This window comes from Melanerpes formicivorus, unplaced genomic scaffold (genome assembly GCF_026170545.1).
Source record: "Melanerpes formicivorus ecotype bairdi unplaced genomic scaffold, bMelFor1.0.p_v2 SCAF_1, whole genome shotgun sequence".
In the NCBI taxonomy this organism is placed as follows: Eukaryota; Metazoa; Chordata; class Aves; order Piciformes; family Picidae; genus Melanerpes; species Melanerpes formicivorus.
Genome location: NW_027142353.1, coordinates 48,706,059 through 48,718,465, shown reverse-complemented (window position 1 = coordinate 48,718,465; position 12,407 = coordinate 48,706,059). Strand labels below are relative to the sequence as shown.

The following is a 12,407-nucleotide window of genomic DNA, read 5'->3' as shown; positions in this document are numbered from 1 at the left end:
AGTACCCTAGGAGGTTGTCCTACCACAGAAGCCAACAGAAGGAAATTTCTTCCCAGCAGGAACATGTTCCTTCCTCCTTCTTCCCCAAAAAAGGGGAAAAAAGCAAAAAAAAAGTAGGTCCCTTTCCAGCACAGTAAGCCTAATGTTTGCTTGAGTGAGTGTTTCCTATCTGATCTCAATTAGGTTTGTAAAAGCACAGCCAGTGACTGACAGGTTTTGCACGCAAGTGTGGCAGAAACAGTCTGAACCTTCTCTGTCTGTATCCTTGTGGTACAAATGCTACACATCTCTCAGGTGCTTTTCTGATACTGATGCACAAGCTGAAGATCTGTGGCCTGATCAAGTTATCTCAGTGCAATCTTGTGGGGAAGAGTATTAGAACTGTGACCTTGAAGAGAAGGGCAAACGGCAGTGGAGCCAAAGCACCAAAATGGTTGCTCTGCACAAAATGAACCCTCACATTTAGCTCTCCTGTACCATCTCTTGTCATTTGCTTACACATGAATGCTATGGGTAGGGCCAATATCTTTTCTCTAAAATGGCACCTATGACGGATTTAAATTTAAAGGTGGGACATGAATATAAATAGTAAATGTATTTTCATAAAAACAGTCCTACAAACAGCTAGCAGAAGACTATCTCTGATTCAGAAAGCATCCTGACACTTACTTAATTCTCAGTGGGGTTTAATGGGTTTTAATGTTGCTCTGGAGATTTTGCTTTACACAGCCATTACAAGTGATGTTGTGAATGCACAGGGCATATAAAAGATTAAACGTACTTGGCTCATCAAAACATTCTCATCTTTCCTTGAGTTTCCTTGACTTTACATGAAGCAAACCTCCAAGGAGACCATTATTTCAGGTCATTGTGTTGCCTACATTTACTCACTAGCTTTCTGGTTTATTGCTTTACTTTTACACCACACCCTGAAAAGCAAAAAAATCCAAGACAGAAAGGAAACTACACGAAGATCTGGGTTAGACTGGGTAATGCATGCTAGAATTTTAATATAAAATTATGTATAGGGTATCAAGCAATGTGCCACATTTTCAGATCCTTAAATGCCAGGTGATATGAAGTATTCAGAGGAGAGGTTCCTCCTGCACATGCAGAGATTTTTTATAACTTATTTTATTTTTTAGTAGAGCCACTGTATAAAATCAACTTGTATTATAAACAAAAAGCTAATTTCATTTGAAACGCAAGCAGTGTGGTCAAGAACTAAATGTGTACTCAGTGGATCTAACTGAGGCCTAACAATTTTTTGGTTTATTTTTTATTTCTTCCACTTACAGATCACATTACCACATTTCATTATTATTTTTTTATCTCCTCCCTGAGACATGAGAAGTAGCGGAGCCTCTTGTGTTCACCGTGTACGTAAGTACGTAAGTACGCACTTGTTTAGGAATGACAAATATGTTTTATTTCTAGAAGAATGGTACATACCCCTTCACTTTCATTCAAAGGGATGAAAAGGCATAGATAATGCAAAACTGGATAACAGAACTCACACATGCATCTCCACATTGCAGAACTATATATATCTCATATATAGTCACAGTTCTTGTATCGGTGAGAAGTCTGATCATGCTTATATAATGTGCTTAGGAGAGACTCTTAGGAAGGGGAACAAAAGGTTTCAGAATAGCTGTACTTCAGCTACCTGGTGAGCAAAGCACTGTGCTGGAATTCAACACACTGTTGGGTTAGACTGGGTGAGTCATGTTGCCCAGTGACTCACAGAATTAGGATTGTAAAACTGATTTTACCTGGAACAAGTACCGCATACAGACAAGCTATTATTCTCATTCCTGCTGGGTGAAAAATGTCCAATACTGAACTTCATGAAGAAACAGATGATTTACCCTACTCAAAACTCAAAATCAAGTCAACATTCATGAGTTAGAATGGATCTGGGATGAAAGTATTGGACCTATTTGTACATGTGTCCACAGTGCACACAGGCATACTAGACCAGCTCAAAAAATGCTGATTTTACTCATTTTCCAACAAAATATGTTAAGAGCTCTACAAATCTTACCTACTAAAAGGTAGGAAACTAAGGGGTGACTTCATTAATGTTTATAAATACATAAAGGGTGAGTGCCAAGAGGATGGAGCCAGGCTCTTCTCGGCGATGCCCAATGACAGGACAAGGGGCAATGGGTGGAAGTTGAGGCAGAGGAAATTTCATGGAAACGTGAGGAAAACAATTTTCACTGTGAGGGTGACAGAACACTGGAACAGGCTGCCCAGGGGGTTGTGGAGTCTCCCTCTCTGGAGATATTCAAAACCTGCCTGGATGAGTTCCTGTGTGATCTGGTATAGATGACCCTGCTCTGGCAGGGGGGTTGGACTAGATGATCTTTCAAGATCCCCTCCAGCCCTTTACATTCTGTGATTCTGTAAATATATTTTAAATTTCAATTTAGACTTAAATAGGGAAAGCCTCCGGCATGAGAGACACCATATCCTCATTACAGCACACCAGAAAGTTTCTAAGCCTCCATTTGCTGATCTCAACCTGTTTCGAAAAAGAGTTACGTACAGAGCAGCAATTAATTCTTTAATTAAAACCTACTTTCATGCACTTTCCTCACTTTTATTCTGGTTTCCATTTATTCATTTTAACTTAGCTGTAACATCAGCAGAAAACTTTTTAATTGTTAAGCATAGTGAAGAAAAGGTTGTGGAATCACCATCATTAAGAGCATTTTAAGAATGTTTCAGATAAAAATCCTGCCATTAGCAACACAGTCAAAGGCATGCTTTTTGTAAACATACTTCTTGTGGCTATTGGCATTGTCTTTGTTCCTTGAGTACATAAGCCTAGCTCATATAGTCAGTGAGTGTCTGTGAAGAACTAGTTTTAAACCCTGTCATGCAAAATATTCACGGAAACTGAACTAAGGTCGTAATCTGAAGATGTATTAGTGAGAAAACTTCCTTCTTTTGGATAAAAAACCCACCATAATAAACCAATTTCCTCTTATTAAAGGCGATTGGAAGAGCAGCAGCAGTCTTGACTAGTATTCGATCATACCAGAAATAGCCATCAAACGTTGATGTCTATGCGATGGTTAAGAAAGCTGGAAATTAAAATCTCACAGAATCACAGAATGTTAGGGGTGGAAGGGACATCCAGAGATCACCAGCTGCAGCTGCCCTGCCAAAATGGGATGACCCCAAGGCCACACAGGAACACATCTGGGTTGGCTTTGAAAGTATCCAGAGAAGCAGACTCCACAACTTCTCTGGACAGCCTGTTCCAGTGCTCTGTCACCCTCACAGTAAAGAAGTTTCTCCTCATGCTGAGATGGAACTTGTGTTCTAGCTTACATCTAGTATTCCTTGTCTTATTCCTGGGTGCCACTGTAAAGAGCCTGTCCCCTTACTCTTGACACCCACCCCTCAGATATTTATAGTCATTAATAAGATCCCCTTTCAGCCTTCTCTTCTCCAGACTAAACAGTCCCTGTTCTTTGTCTTTCTTCATAGGAGAGTTATTTGAGTCCCTTAATCATGCTCTTAGCTCTTTGTTGGGACTCTCTCCAGTAGATCCCTCTCTTTCTTGAACTGCAGAATCCAAAACTGGGCAGTATTCCAGGTATGGTCTCACCAGGGCAGAGTAGAGGGGGAGGAGAACTTCACTAGACCTGCTGCACACACTTTTAGTAATGCACTCCAGGATACCACTGGCCTTCTTGGCCACAAGGGCACATTGCTGTTCCACAGATAATTTACTGTCCACTAGGACTCCAAGGTCTTTCTCCAGGGAGCTGTTTTCCAGCAGGATGACCCATAATCTGTACTGGTGCCTGCTGTCAGTTCTCCCTGGGCGCAGCACTCTACACTTGTCCTCACTGAACTTCATGAGGTCAGCTCGTGCCACTCGCCAGTGTCTCAATCTCACTGGTAACAGCACAACCTTAGGTGTGCCAGCCACCCCTCCCAGTTTTGTGTCATTAGCAAAGTTGCTGAGGGTACACTCTGTCCCCTCGTCTACATCATTAATGAAGATACTGAACAAAACTGGACCCAGTACTGATCCCTGCGGAACACCACTGCCCACAGGCCTCCAACTTTACTCTGTGCCACTGATCGCAACCCTCTGAACTCTGTTGTTGAGCCACAGGTGTTTCTGCTTTCTTTTATAGTTATAGAGTACTTTGCAAATATTCACCCTTCACTATCAACTGATCATTGCAGCATGCACAGAACATTCATATGGCACATAGACTCTTACTGGCTATAAACCATTGGCTTGTCTAAGACAGAAGAAATCTTGTGACTAATACCACAGGAGGAATTTTGGACACTATTTGGCACTCACTATATCAGATACGTAAATACACAGGTAGATGTCTATACTATTGCAGGTATTTATATATCTTTGCCCTGTTTCAGCCAATGCTTTCTCCTCATCTTTAGCATGTAGCACATGAGGTTCTCCATTGTTTTCACAGCAAAGATCAGCATAATATGAAGTTCCCAAAGTTTGAATCCTCTGTTCAGATACAAATGTCTGTATTTGATGAGTCCACCCATTATGACTGAGAGAAAATAAGAGGAGCACCCACTTTCTAAGATTTTATTCTTCAGGGACTAAACTGTTTGAGACAATGTATATATGTATGAAGTGTGTGTGGTATTTCTACCTCTCTCAATACTTGGGGAAAATTGAACAGAAGAAGCTTTAAAAAATCATGGGCTTCTTTCATTTTTGCTTTGCCCAGCACATAGAGGTTTTCAAAATTACAGAACAGCTGCTCCTGTCTTATGAAATATTTGAAGCAACTTCTAAAATATTGATACCTAAACAGAGTAACTGAAGGAAAGGTTGCTCTTTCTATGCATGAAAAATGCTGGCTTTTCTGTAAAAATTGCTAATAAGAAGCTCTCCACAGAATTAATCTCTTCTCCCAATTTATCTGGATTCTTTCCATTCACAGACCAGCACTTTCCTTAGGCAATTCATTCAGGAAACATTTCACTGGCACTTGCAGGTGTGTTCAGGTACTTAGTGTTACCTGTGTGAACAATAGAGATATGAGTATTTTAAAATAAAGCTGTATATCTTTTGAAACTTTGTCTCATTGCATACATTTTTTTCAGCATATTTATGAATGTCTCAGGCTGAAATGTCCAGAAATTTTGTGCCTAAAAATTAATATTTTAATAAAGTAATATTTTAATGTTAGTTTCCCTATCTATAAAAAACAGTCAGCACAGTACTACTTCCAAAATTCAGTTTGCTTGTAATATGACTACAAGGGTCACAGCGCACTGGAACAGGCTCCCCAGGGAGGTTGTGGAGTCTCCGTCTCTGAAGACTTTCAACACCCATCTGGATGCATTCCTGTGTGACCTGCACTAGATTCTATGGTCCTACTCTGGCAGAAAGGCTTGGTCCCAAAGATCGCCAGAGGTCCCCTCTGTCACTAACATCCTGTGATTCTGTGTGATCCTGTGACTCTCTAGTAGAGCCTGTTGCAACAGGACAAGGGGTAATGGTTATAAACTAAAAGAGGGGAGATTCAGACTAGATTTAAAGAAGAATTTTTTTTTATGCTGAGGCCAGAGAGAGGTGGTAGATGCCCCATCCCTGGCAACATTCACCATGTGGGATGGGGCTCTGAGCAACCTGATCTAGTTGTTGATGTCCCTGCTGCAACCGTGAAGCAGGGTTGGACTAGATGACCTTTAAAGGTCCCTTACAGCCCAAACTGTTCTACAACTCTATGAAATAAATTAAGTAATTGTAAGTACTCCTCCTCAAGCAAAACTGAAATAGAGTTTCCTGGATAAGAATGGTGGAAGTAGCACCACCCACATACTACAGTGTATATAATACAGTGCATTGATATAAGTTTAGTACAGTCTCTGTTTTGGAACTAACTGGTGGAAATACTTTTTTATATATATTGTCTTTTTGTTCTTAGTGCTCCCTACTGCAATGCTAAAAGTACTGTGAAAAACACAAACCATGACTCCTTCATTAGGTATTTTAGGTATTTTTTCTTGTCACAGACAGCTAAGTACAGTGTCCAGCCACACTCATCTGCAATTTTTTTATCACAGAATCACCAAGGTTGGAAGAGACCTCAAAGATCATCAAGTCCTTTATAAAGTCTGATCATTTGTTCTGAGACAGGAGTTATTATCTACACCTTGTAAATGCATAGCCTGGTGATTAGAATGAAATGAGGCCTCATCTCCTCTAACACAAGCAGTTCATTTCAGGAAGGATGACTTACTACCATGTTCTGCTACCGCTATGACTCCTGCTGTTTTGCCCTGCCTTCTTCCTCCTTTTTATCTTCTAGTCATAGTGTTAGCATTTATGATGAGTATAAACAGACCATACTTGGCAACTGAAAGTTCCAGATGCCTCACTTGGGAATATATTTCCAATGTCTGCCTTTGCAGTTTGATCCCACATTAGCTATGCTCCTAGCAGCACTGACGGAGCAGAGAGGTCTGGCTGGGCTGGCTGATAGGACTTCTTTCTTCCTCTGGTTCTCTATGACTCATTCTCAGTTCTCATAATAACACATTTATCTTAATCCTCATATACAAGATGATAATTTCTGATTATAATTACCTCCAAAATGTGCAAATACTTTTCATCCCTCTCAGCCTTGAAATGGAAATATGTTTAATTTTGTTTTAGACCAATGCATTAGACTTTTGGGTGTCTGTTCCTTTATTCATCTTTGTAAAATCAAGTAATATGCAAGCAGTCATCAACCAATCCCCATTTTCTAATGTGCTATTGCTAATAATAACTGTGGCATTAGGAAATGTGATTCTTCAGGGAAAACAACATCTGCTTTGGTCCACTGCAGATAAGTCATCAAGAAAAGGGACAAACTAGTTAGTCAAGTGAGGCCTTTTAATTGTTGAGACATTACAATGTAATGTGAGTGCTGGTTTTGAATCAGTATCATGAGTTTAGTGGGTCAAGTATTAGATTAGTCTGGGGATCAGCAGAGCCCTAGCTGGAGCATGTAGATGTCATCACAGTAGGAATAATGAATGTTAATGAAAGATTTCAGGTATTTTAAACAATGAAGCAGCAACATTTTCTTCAAGCAACTTACATTCAGTAGAGGAGAAAGAAAAGATCTGGCATCTAATAGACTCTTCCAGGTAAATCAGGATTTTTTGAAATATCAGTCTTGAATGCATCAGTGGCAAAGAGACAGTGTAAATTGTCTGGTTTGATCAGGGAATACATTAAGCTACAAGTAGATTCATCTAGACACTGAATGACACACTTGTTATCTTCAGCCCAGGGAGCTGAAAAGCTCTTACTATAATGTAAAGAGAAAGAAAACAGTATCACTTCTATACTAAACAACAGTACAGAAACACTTATTTGCCCAAAAATGCCGAGAAAGGGCTAGGGAAATTCTAGGGCACTTTTGTTCACAACACAGTGAAGAAAGCAAAGGAGTACCATGCGCGCAAATAACATCATCAGAACGATATCCGCATGAAGTAAAAAAAAGGACAAAATCTAGAAACGCTTTTCTGCTTTGCATTCTTTAAGTTTGCCTCTCCCTAAATGAAGATTTGCTTTTACATTGTCCAGTTTAAGTGAGCTGATTTTATTCAGTTATGGTACGGATTATAGTGGGAATTCAAGACTTTTCATAGAGAGAACTAAAAAGGTGAAAGTAGCCACCAGCATGACTCATAACAAATTGACTCATGCAGTAATTTAACCATGAAGACAGTATGTGGTAGATTACCTTATTAAAGGCTAATTGCAGTAAACATGATGATCCATGAGGACCAAAGGAATTATGTCAGGTGGAAGAACCCAAATATTCCACCTGATACAAAGGGCAGACACAGACCTGACTGCTGCTGGAGAGAGTCTTGCAGGGGAATGATTCAGTCACTGTGTGATGCAAAATCCACCCACACAGGGCAAGGCAAAACATATTTCCCAGAGAATCATGCCATCTGGAGGGCATTATTACCTACAGGGTAAAGGACTTCTTGTGAGATGCAGGAGGAAGACATTGTTGGGATTGTGTAGTACTTATTATGGGATATTTTACAGAGGGCTGAGGAACATGTAAAACTTACTATGTGATGTTTAGAAAATGACTGAAAGCAGGAAAAAAGAGATCACAATGAATCAGGAAGAAGCAAATATGGGGCACTGAAGAGGCAATGGGATAAGAAAGAAAGGTCAAGTTTAGGCAGATTGCTGGTCAGCATACTTGTCTGACTCAGCCCTGAACTTGATCACAGGAGTCTGGTTCATTCTTCTCAATAAATACTATTTCTAACCAGCTTCTGTTTAGGTGTGCTCTCAAATCTGAGTGAGGGGGATTGAATGCTAGGAAACTGCAAGCTGGCTAGCAGGCAAGTAGGGTTAACAGGTACCAGCACTTGGAGAGGGACAGTGAGCTGAAGGAACTTACATCTGCAGGTGCCAGCACCAGGGGGTAGATCAGGAGCCATGGGACCAGCTCCTGACTACACTGAGTGCTTAGGGACAGCATCCAGAACTGAGATTGAACACTATCAGACATTCTGTAGTGTTTGTGTTTATGTGCATGCTTGGTGCAAGTGCTGATAAAAGCATTGTGTTCTGCTTGTGTTGATCTGTATGGTCAGCCATGTTCTGTGTGTGTGGCCATGAAAATGTATGTTTCTTTCAGAAATACGTGCTCAGTGTGGTGATAGGTTAGATCTGGGGCCATGTAACTGCAGGCTCCCATACACTGGATTGGGACACGAAGAATCCTCATGGGTCATATAATGGCAGATGGTCACCTAAACCAGTAAGGATTATTCATCACTGATGCCCAAGAGAGAAGACTGAGGGACTTCAAGAATCCTGTACATGTCACAATTTCATTTCTATTTTCAACATTTTTTTTTCTTTAGTCATATATGACTAAAGCTTATCTATGGTGTTCTGTAACCATGTCGAGCTTTTCAGCAAGTCAAACTGTTCTGCTGCAGGTTGAGCCTTTTTCTTTCTGAATGAGTAATGCAAATATATGATGTCCCAAGGGTTTGCATGGAGAAATGTTGTCAAATAGTGTAATCTCTATGAAAAGATCAAGACACTGGGCACTGCTGGAATCAAATGACTATTTGAATCCCAGATCAAAACACATCAAAAACAGAATGAGCTTTGGGATGCAGTTGATGAGGAAAACTCAGTTATACAGACAAATGAAAAACACAAAGGGGTGTTTAATTCAAATTATATAGAAGTGACCTGAGTTACAGACTTTGTGGCATTACTGAACTACAAGACTGTCACCCCTGATGTCTGCCACAAATAGAATCATATCAGTATTGTACTGTTGGCAATCAAACATTTATTATAAGGCAGGATGGAGAAGGTAGACAGTGATACATCTCCATGGTTAATGGTTCCCCAATGTCTGGAAATGGTTCAACCATGGGATTTCTGTGTGGCTTTTACCTGCTCAGCCTTCCCTCTACTTGAAAATTGACATCGCTCTTTGCCATGTGTGAAGTTTTCAAACAGAACTCTGGTGAAAATCGGAATCTCTTTAGCCCATGGCCAGGTTATGTTTCTGTCAATGCCACCTGAGTGGGAACTTGACTATGAATGTGTCTCAGCAGTACTGTAATATAAAGTCTAAAATTTCAAGGTAGATATGGGAGAATTGAGATTAAATGATGTCTCCTTTTCCTTCAACAGGAAAACAGGAAAAACAAAGAAACCATTGACTTTTAGTCAAAAGATCCCTGATTTGTTTTCCTTGGATATCTTGAAGAGAAACACATACATTGAAATTCTATACTTCAAGTTTGAAGAACAAATGTATTGTAACTTTGTGAAAGATGTAATTAGAGTGCAAAAGGCAGAAAAGAACAGTAAATTCTAAATGTCTCAGTGGGTAGTCTCCCTGCTCTTATTTTCAGCATTAAATGACTCAGTAAATTCCTATTCTCTTAAATTCTGCAGTTCCACAGCCTGACTGAAATATGTTTTTAACCAACTCAGAATGACAAGTTCAGCTGGGCAGAGAATTATAAGAGTGCAAAATCAGGGAAAGTTCAAGTGAATAATGAAATTTCTTGTACAATTTGCATTACATCCATATGCTAAAGTGAGTAATAAGTAGCATTTTAACACATGTACAGGAATTAAAAGGACTGATTACTAGTATTAGCAAGCATTTCCACAAGATAATGATTCAGATTTTACAGAGCTGTTTGATCTTCATTTCAAACAGAAGAATAGAAGTTATGCTCCCAGCATTGAAACAGACTTCCATAAACAAAATAGAATATATTTTATAAACCTTCCTTTCTTGTGTAAGCCTAAATGAGTCATGACCAGTTATATTCCCACATCTCAGCTACCTCTGCCAAGTTCACTTCAGGAGAAATAAAGTATTCTGTAACTTTTCTTTTATAACAAAGGGCAAAGCAAAGAATTTGGAGTCATGCTTCCCAAAAAATATGATGATTTTTCTCTAATTAATATGCCCATTTCCTGCCAATGAGAATTTGCTGCACTCGTACTAATGGAAATGTATGTGTCATTAGTTTCAGAGAGGCACACAGGATTGAACACATATTTCTAGGCTCCTTATCTACCAAAAAAAAAAAAAAAAAAGGAGAAAAAAAAAGAGCCAGTAACATCAGAAAACATTCAGAGAAGAGCAGCAGAATGATTAAACTTACAGAAGAGCTTCCAGAAGTGGAATGACTAAGTAAGATACAAATCTTCACTCTGTAAAAGAATGACAGATGAAAGGTGTAATATAGGTCTGTGTAATTATAGGTACCAAGAAGAGGGCAGACATTGACTAATTGTATGAGATCCAGGAGCAATCAAAGGCAGCTCAAGATAAACAAATGCTCATGAGTCCTCAGGCAATTACTTGAGGAATTCATTGCTGAATTATTGTGAAGATGCTTAAAGTACATATGAGTTACATAGCATTAATTCTATGGGATGAGTTCATGGAACAAACACCTGCAGAGGATTACAAAACACGGGGAATCTGTATCTGGCAGAGAAAGACCATGCACTGAAAGTGGCTGGAGTCTGGAACAGTACTACAATGAATTATATGCTTCCTGTTACTGCCTAGAAATGTGCTTTCTGCCATTATCGAACACAAGCTAGTAGGCTTTAAAGAACTTAGATGGAGGCAGCAAGGCTGTGATTGTATTCAAATTAATTGAAAAAAAGTCCATTAACTTCAACAAGGGTTATTTTCTTAATTTCAGTTATTATCTTCCAGGTTTTAATCTACCACAGTTTATAAATTAACTGAGTTGCTCCTTACAAGTAATGAGATTTCCATACCCTCTACTTAGGAAATCAATGCTGGCTTCTAAAGAAACTAACAACAGAATTTTTACAGCATTTTGAAAAACACAAATTATCAAGTTCTGTTGACACTTGAAATGAGAGTCTTCCACTTTCAACTGGTTCTATTTGAAAAAAAAGAATTGTTGTTGCAGAGCTTTGTCTATCTGTTCATGTGAAGTATATTCATTTTAAGAGATCTGTTACACCTCTCTCTATTGGGAGCCTCTTCCGCTTGACTACCAGGACTCCATGTAGGTCTTGGTCCATGTTTTATCTTATTCAACAGCTAGAGAATATTTTGAGAAGCAAATTTGATTAAGAATTTTTTATCACCCAAATGTATGATTCATCTGATTCTCAGAAGCTGCCAGGACTGCTGCAGTTCAGCAATCACATCCATGATACTACATAGCTGACTTTCGATGTCACTCAGATAATGTTATTTAAGGCTCCAGTGGTATTATCATATTTTGTTTTCTTAGTGCTTTCCCAGGCAATTTTAAGCACATTCTCATGTACCCTTTGATAGCTTTCATGTGAAATCTCCAAGATGGTATATGGTAAAATGTTCCACCCTCTACTGCCAATATTTTGGTAAACCAGTTTGTCCCACCACTGCATATCTTTAAATTTTTACTGCTGCTAAAAAATCAAAGTATTATGATTACTCAGTAGTTGAAGTAATATTATGGCTGAAGTCGGTGGCAAAACGTAGCTGAATAGGGGGATCACACAGTGCATGGAATAAATCGTTTCAGAGCTAGGTTTGAAGAAATGATAAATTCACTAATTGTAAGGTTTCTGTTTATATGAGCCAAATATTACAGGTCAGAAAGCAATGAAGACATACATGTGTATAAGTAGAACAGTACTGATACACTACAAATGCATTTCAGTAGCTCTGGTTAATACATACAGTGTGCACTTGCAGCCCAGAAAGCCAATCATATCCTGGGCTGCATCAAGAGAAGCATAGCCAGCAGGTTGAGGGAGGTGATTCTCTCCCTCTACTCTGCTCTGGTGAGACCCCACCTGGAGTACTGTGTCCAGTTCTGGAGCGCCTATTACA

The 12,407-nt window shown here is 39.3% G+C and overlaps 1 protein-coding gene across 1 annotated transcript in view; it reads right to left on the bottom strand.

Annotated features, from left to right (window-relative positions):
• The window catches only part of TRPC4 (transient receptor potential cation channel subfamily C member 4), a 176,835-nt gene that overhangs the window by 144,914 nt on the left and 19,514 nt on the right, over window positions 1–12,407 (bottom strand). The window contains exon 2 of the mRNA XM_068142478.1: window positions 10,702–10,750. The gene's annotated coding sequence lies outside the window, so the exon portion shown is untranslated. The remainder of the gene's footprint in view (window positions 1–10,701; window positions 10,751–12,407) is intronic.